At 61.0% G+C, this 7,011-nt stretch overlaps 1 protein-coding gene across 1 annotated transcript in view; it reads right to left on the minus strand.

Moving 5' to 3' along the window:
- STX7 (syntaxin 7) overlaps nucleotides 1–1,183 on the minus strand; it is a 36,923-nt gene extending 35,740 nt beyond the window's left edge. Inside the window, exon 1 of the mRNA XM_060239511.1 lies at nucleotides 921–1,183. The gene's annotated coding sequence lies outside the window, so the exon portion shown is untranslated. The remainder of the gene's footprint in view (nucleotides 1–920) is intronic.
- Between the last annotated feature and the right edge of the window lie 5,828 nt (nucleotides 1,184–7,011).

The following is a 7,011-nucleotide window of genomic DNA, read 5'->3' on the forward strand; positions in this document are numbered from 1 at the left end:
GATAACAATTAAGCCTGCCTGTCCATTCCAGCAATACAACATCTTGTTCCCTTAACAGACTTCCACAAAGAATACGTTGCAGCTGCCAACACAAAGCTGCTCACAAGGCCTTGCTGCTTTTACTGTAGCATAAGTGCATATATTCAATTCAGGCCTCATACTTTTCTTTAATCCTTGGAAGCCTTTTGTTGAGAGAAGATCTTTTGACTCCTTATCACCCTCACATGACTATTCCACCCAGAGGAGGGAGGCGCTAAGGGAAGCCAAGCCGGGAATGCTTATTGCTGCTTTCCATTTTCGTATCATGTGCCTCCATCATCTCAGGCGTACACCCACAACGCTGCCGGTTGGCACACCCCTAGTCCTACTCGCTGCGCTCCACGCCTCGGCCCTAAGCCTGCACTTCCCCCGCCTACTGGGAAGTAAAGGATGACACATTCCATGGAGTCGGGAAATGAAGCTCAACAAAAACAGGAGGTGGCTGAAGACGACCCTGGAGGAAGGCAGGCCGAGGGCAGACTGTCAAGAAGGACATCAGAGTCATGGGTCGAAGACGGGGAGCAGATTCCAATTCCGTGCTCTATCATCGGCGCAAGGATCCCAGGCGCAAATAAAGCTTACGTCCAGGGCGGCGAAACTGTCTCCCATAGGCCGGCAAGGGCGCGGTCATCTTGGCATGGGGGAAACCCAAGCCTCCCTCGGCCTGAGTTGCGAAGGACGGCTCCTGCCCTCACCCCGACCTGCCCTGCTTCGGGGTTGCAGAAACTCTGTGCCAGGGCGGCCCCCACCTGAGCCGCTCCAGGCAAACAAACCAGGAAGCAAAGGATAGCCCGAAAGGTCTTGCCTGGCTGGCAGGCAAACAACCCCACACCACCACCACCCGCGACCCCCTTTCAAAAGAGCTTCTCCTTGTTCCTTACCGCACTCTCTCCCCAGCTCCTGGCTTCGCCGGGGTTCCGCACTCGATCGCTCAGCTGACTCTGAACCAGGGGCGGGCACTACCCTCCCACCAAACCAGCTGCCGTAGAAAGAGTCTCCCCGGGAAATGAAGGCGGCGCACAGGCTGCGGCTCCTCCTCCTCCTCCTCTTCGCTTCCTGAACGATGGCTCCAGCTCGGCGTTCGGTTGTGCATGAATAGGGCGAAGCCGGGGAAGAGGAGTTGGGCGAGTCAGCTGATGATCCTAGGGACAAGCCTCCTTGTTAGTAAAATAAGTGGGGAGGCGGAAATGACCTAAATGTGCTTATTTCAATTCTTAAAGCTGATGTATTATGTTGAGCTAAATTTACTAATCCTGTGCATTTTTACCCGGAAGTAAGTCCCAATGAGTTCTTTGGGATTTGCTTCCGAGTAAATATGGAGGGTTTATTTCATTTATATCCCACTTTTTTGTCTGGTAGGGTGGCCATAATGTCTGAAGGCCAGCCAGGGACACCTTGGGGGGGGGAAGGCAGGAGTGCGCGCGCGCGAAGCGCGTGTGCCGCCGGAAACAGGAAGTGACGTCACTTCCGGCGACGTCACTTCCGGCGACGTCATACCACCGCCGGAAACAGGAAGTGACATCACTTCCTGTGACATCATTTCCCCCGCGCCACCTGCCGGAAACGGGAAGTGACATCACTTCCTGTGACATCATTTCCCCCGCGCCACCTGCCGGAAGCAGGAAGTGACATCACTTCCTGTGACATCATTTCCCCCAAATGGCATCATTTCCCCCAAATGCCACTGCCGGAAACAGGAAGTGACTTCACAGCACTTCCTGTGACGTCCCCAAAAATCCCCCAAATATCACCGCCGGAAACAATTTTGTTCTCAAATCCTGTATATACTTCATCAGTATATGGGATAAGGCACTTTCTCAACTGTGCTGCATAATGCAGCCTATTTATTTTGTCCTGTTGGCTCTGTTGGCTCTATCTGCGCCACCTTCATCACTTTCGGGGTGTGGATCCCCCAGTGGGGTGGGCTCCCGACTCCCTCCGCCGGCTGTTTCTGATAGCCCTGCGCCCCCTCTTTCATTTGATATGTGTCCCGTGCGGGTGCCACCCTCCTGCCGGGAGATGCCGCAAAATGAGCCCCCTTGAGGCTTATGGCGGCAGGGCTCGGGGGAAGCAAGCTAGACTGCTGTTCTTTTGAGGGGTTATAGAGTGTTTCGAGCCCCTCCCTGTGGCATTGGTCCCATCGTCGTGGGACCCAGGGGGCCGGCGCAGCAGCCTGCCGAAGCAGCCTGTCACTAATAACACAGGTCGAGATGCGGAAGTGACTGACAGGCTGCTTCAGCGGGCCGCTGCGCCGGCCCCCTGGGTCCCACAACGATGGGACCGATGCCACAGGGAGGGGCTCGAAACACTCTATAACCCCTCAAAAGAACAGCAGTCTAGCTTGCTTCCCCCGAGCCCTGCCGCCATAAGCCTCAAGGGGGCTCATTTTGCGGCATCTCCCGGCAGGAGGGTGGCACCCGCACGGGACACATATCAAATGAAAGAGGGGGCGCAGGGCTATCAGAAACAGCCGGCAGAGGGAGTCGGGAGCCCACCCCACTGGGGGATCCACACCCCGAAAGTGATGAAGGTGGCGCAGATAGAGCCAACAGAGCCAACAGGACAAAATAAATAGGCTGCATTATGCAGCACAGTTGAGAAAGTGCCTTATCCCATATACTGATGAAGTAAATACAGGATCTGAGAACAAAATTGCACCAGAAGACACAAACACAAAGCTCCCTTACACTGAATCAGTGCTTGGGTCCACCAAAGTCAGTATTGTCCACTCCAGTCACAAACACAAAGCTCCCTTACACTGAATCAGTGCTTGGGTCCACCAAAGTCAGTATTGTCACATAAGAACATAAGAGAAGCCCTGTTGGATCAGGCCAGTGGCCCATCCAGTCCAACACTCTGCGTCACATAAGAACATAAGAGAAGCCCTGTTGGATCAGGCCAGTGGCCCATCCAGTCCAACACTCTGCGTCACATAAGAACATAAGAGAAGCCCTGTTGGATCAGGCCAGTGGCCCATCCAGTCCAACACTCTGCGTCACATAAGAACATAAGAGAAGCCCTGTTGGATCAGGCCAGTGGCCCATCCAGTCCAACACTCTGCGTCACATAAGAACATAACAGAAGCCCTGTTGGATCAGGCCAGTGGCCCATCCAGTCCAACACTCTGTGTCACATAAGAGAAGCCCTGTTGCATCAGGCCAGTGGCCCCTCCAGTCCAACACTCTGCGCCACATAAGAACATAAGGAGGGAAGGAAGGGAGGAGGGAAGGGAGGAGGGAATGGAAGGGAAGGGAAGGGAAGGGAGGCAGGAAGGAAGGAAGGAAGGAAGGAAGGAAGGAAGGAAGGAAGGAAGGAAGGAAGGAAGGAAGGGAAGGAAGGAAGGAAGAAAGAAAGGAAGGGAGGGAGGAGGGAGGGGAGGAGGGAGGGAAGGAAGGGAGGAGGGAAGGGAGGAGGGAAGGGAAGGGAAGGGAGGAGGGAAGGGAGGAGGGAAGGGAAGGGAGGAAGGAAGGAAGGAAGGAAGGAAGGAAGGGAGGGAAGGAAGAAAGAAAGGAAGGAAGGGGGGAGGGAGGGAGGGAAGGAAGGAAGGGAAGGGAGGGAGGGAAGGAAGGGAGGGAAGGAAGGGAGGAAGAAAGGAAAGAAGGGAAGAGGGAGGGAAGAAAGGAAGGCCGCCCCCCCCCCGCTTTCGGCCCCCTTACCTGCGGTGGCGGTCGGCGGCGAGTCGGGCGTCGGCGGCGGGTCGGGCGGCGGCGGCGGGTCGGGCGGCGGCGGCGAGTCCAGCGGCGGGGGCGGCGGCGAGGCCAGGGAGGCGTCGGAGAGGCCTTCCTTGGCCGGCGCTGGCCCGGGAAGGCCTTCCAGAGGCTCTGGAAGGCCTTCCCGGACCAGCGCCGGGTGCTCCGCGGCCTCCCCGCGGCCTCCGCTGGTCGCTGGGGGCCTTCCAGACACTCTGGAAGGCCCCCAGCGACCAGCGGAGGCCGCGGGGAGGCCTTCGCTGGCCGGCGCTGGTCCGGGAAGGCCTTCCAGAGGCTCTGGAAGGCCTTCCCGGACCAGCGCCGGGTGCTCCGCGGCCTCCCCGCGGCCTCCGCTGGTCGCTGGGGGCCTTCCAGACACTCTGGAAGGCCCCCAGCGACCAGCGGAGGCCGCGGGGAGGCCTTCGCTGGCCGGCGCTGGCCCGGGAAGGCCTTCCAGAGGCTCTGGAAGGCCTTCCCGGACCAGCGCCGGGTGCTCCGCGGCCTCCCCGCGGCCTCCGCTGGTCGCTGGGGGCCTTCCAGACACTCTGGAAGGCCCCCAGCGACCAGCGGAGGCCGCGGGGAGGCCTTCGCTGGCCGGCGCTGGCCCGGGAAGGCCTTCCAGAGGCTCTGGAAGGCCTTCCCGGACCAGCGCCGGGTGCTCCGCGGCCTCCCCGCGGCCTCCGCTGGTCGCTGGGGGCCTTCCAGACACTCTGGAAGGCCCCCAGCGACCAGCGGAGGCCGCGGGGAGGCCTTCGCTGGCCGGCGCTGGCCCGGGAAGGCCTTCCAGAGGCTCTGGAAGGCCTTCCCGGACCAGCGCCGGGTGCTCCGCGGCCTCCCCGCGGCCTCCGCTGGTCGCTGGGGGCCTTCCAGACACTCTGGAAGGCCCCCAGCGACCAGCGGAGGCCGCGGGGAGGCCTTCGCTGGCCGGCGCTGGTCCGGGAAGGCCTTCCAGAGGCTCTGGAAGGCCTTCCCGGACCAGCGCCGGGTGCTCCGCGGCCTCCCCGCGGCCTCCGCTGGTCGCTGGGGGCCTTCCAGACACTCTGGAAGGCCCCCAGCGACCAGCGGAGGCCGCGGGGAGGCCTTCGCTGGCCGGCGCTGGCCCGGGAAGGCCTTCCAGAGGCTCTGGAAGGCCTTCCCGGACCAGCGCCGGGTGCTCCGCGGCCTCCCCGCGGCCTCCGCTGGTCGCTGGGGGCCTTCCAGAGTGTCTGGAAGGCCCCCAGCGACCAGCGGAGGCCGCGGGGAGGCCTTCGCTGGCCGGCGCTGGTCCGGGAAGGCCTTCCAGAGGCTCTGGAAGGCCTTCCCGGACCAGCGCCGGGTGCTCCGCGGCCTCCCCGCGGCCTCCGCTGGTCGCTGGGGGCCTTCCAGACACTCTGGAAGGCCCCCAGCGACCAGCGGAGGCCGCGGGGAGGCCTTCGCTGGCCGGCGCTGGCCCGGGAAGGCCTTCCAGAGGCTCTGGAAGGCCTTCCCGGACCAGCGCCGGGTGCTCCGCGGCCTCCCCGCGGCCTCCGCTGGTCGCTGGGGGCCTTCCAGACACTCTGGAAGGCCCCCAGCGACCAGCGGAGGCCGCGGGGAGGCCTTCGCTGGCCGGCGCTGGCCCGGGAAGGCCTTCCAGAGGCTCTGGAAGGCCTTCCCGGACCAGCGCCGGGTGCTCCGCGGCCTCCCCGCGGCCTCCGCTGGTCGCTGGGGGCCTTCCAGACACTCTGGAAGGCCCCCAGCGACCAGCGGAGGCCGCGGGGAGGCCTTCGCTGGCCGGCGCTGGCCCGGGAAGGCCTTCCAGAGGCTCTGGAAGGCCTTCCCGGACCAGCGCCGGGTGCTCCGCGGCCTCCCCGCGGCCTCCGCTGGTCGCTGGGGGCCTTCCAGACACTCTGGAAGGCCCCCAGCGACCAGCGGAGGCCGCGGGGAGGCCTTCGCTGGCCGGCGCTGGCCCGGGAAGGCCTTCCAGAGGCTCTGGAAGGCCTTCCCGGACCAGCGCTGGGTGCTCCGCGGCCTCCCCGCGGCCTCCGCTGGTCGCTGGGGGCCTTCCAGACACTCTGGAAGGCCCCCAGCGACCAGCGGAGGCCGCGGAGAGGCCTCCCCCACCGCTGCCGGCCCCGCGCGCGGGCGGGGAAGGCGGGGAGTGAGGGAGGGAGCGTCCCTGCGCGTGCGCAGGGGCCCTGCGCAGGCGCAGGGACGCTCCCTCCCTCACTCCCCGCCTTCCCCGCCCGCGCCCGCGGCCCACCGGCTCCTGGGCTGCCTAAACCGGGACCTTTAATGGTCCCGGTATAGGCAGCCCGGGATCCGGGATTGGGTGGCCAGATCCGGGAATGTCCCGGGAGACCGGGACGGTCTGGCCACCCTATAATGTCTGGTGAAGATTCAAAGTGGCTTACAGTGTTATCCGCAATCTTCACAACAACACTGTGAGGATGGTTAGGCAGAAAGTGTGTGACTGGCAGAAAAATTCAGAGCCTAACCCTAAACCGGCACGCTAACCAGGACACAGTGTCGCAGCTATCAAGAATGGACCTAGGTTTGGTTCTATCCTTGAAAAGGTGGTGGTGGGGGGGAGTAAAGGTCCAATCTGTGCTGATCCTCTCATTCTTTACACTGATCCCCACCCTCAAACTTCCCTTCCCATTCTTTATTAGCATCATTTGGGGGAAGGGTCTAAAATATGACATCACTAGGTAGTGTTAAATGGGTGGGTGGGGAAATAATCAAATTTTCCCTCACAATAGCTGGAATCTGAGTAAAAGAAGGAGCACTCTGTAAGAGGAGAGGAAAGATATCATGAATTCCTTCACAGAGACAATTTAAGTAAATATTTCATTTGTGTATGAAAGGAAATACTTCATCCTCCCCCTTTTCCTCACAATTTATGTTGGATGTGTGACTGACTCATGGTTACATTTAGTGTGCTTTGTGGCTAAGTGGAGATTTGAACTCTAGTCTCCCCAGTCTTAGACCAATACTGCAAATTATGGTTGTCAATCCCCAGTTGGGTGCAGAGGATCCCCCAGTTTGGAGGCCCTTCCCCCATTTTAAGGTTATCAGAAGGGGGGGGAGCAAAATGTCTGCTGGGCACTCCAATGTACCCTATGGAGACCAATTCCCATAGGGAATAATGGAGAATTGATCTGTGGGTATCTGGGCTTTGGGGGGGGGCTGGTTTTGAGGTAGAGGCACCAAATTTTCAGCATAGCTTCTGGTGCCTCTCCTCAAAGCTTCCCCCAAGTTTCAAAAAGATTGGACCAGGGAGTCCAGTTCTATGAGCCCCCAAAGCAGGTCCCCCATCCTTCATTAT

This window comes from Heteronotia binoei, chromosome 1 (assembly GCF_032191835.1).
Source record: "Heteronotia binoei isolate CCM8104 ecotype False Entrance Well chromosome 1, APGP_CSIRO_Hbin_v1, whole genome shotgun sequence".
Taxonomy (NCBI): Eukaryota; Metazoa; Chordata; class Lepidosauria; order Squamata; family Gekkonidae; genus Heteronotia; species Heteronotia binoei.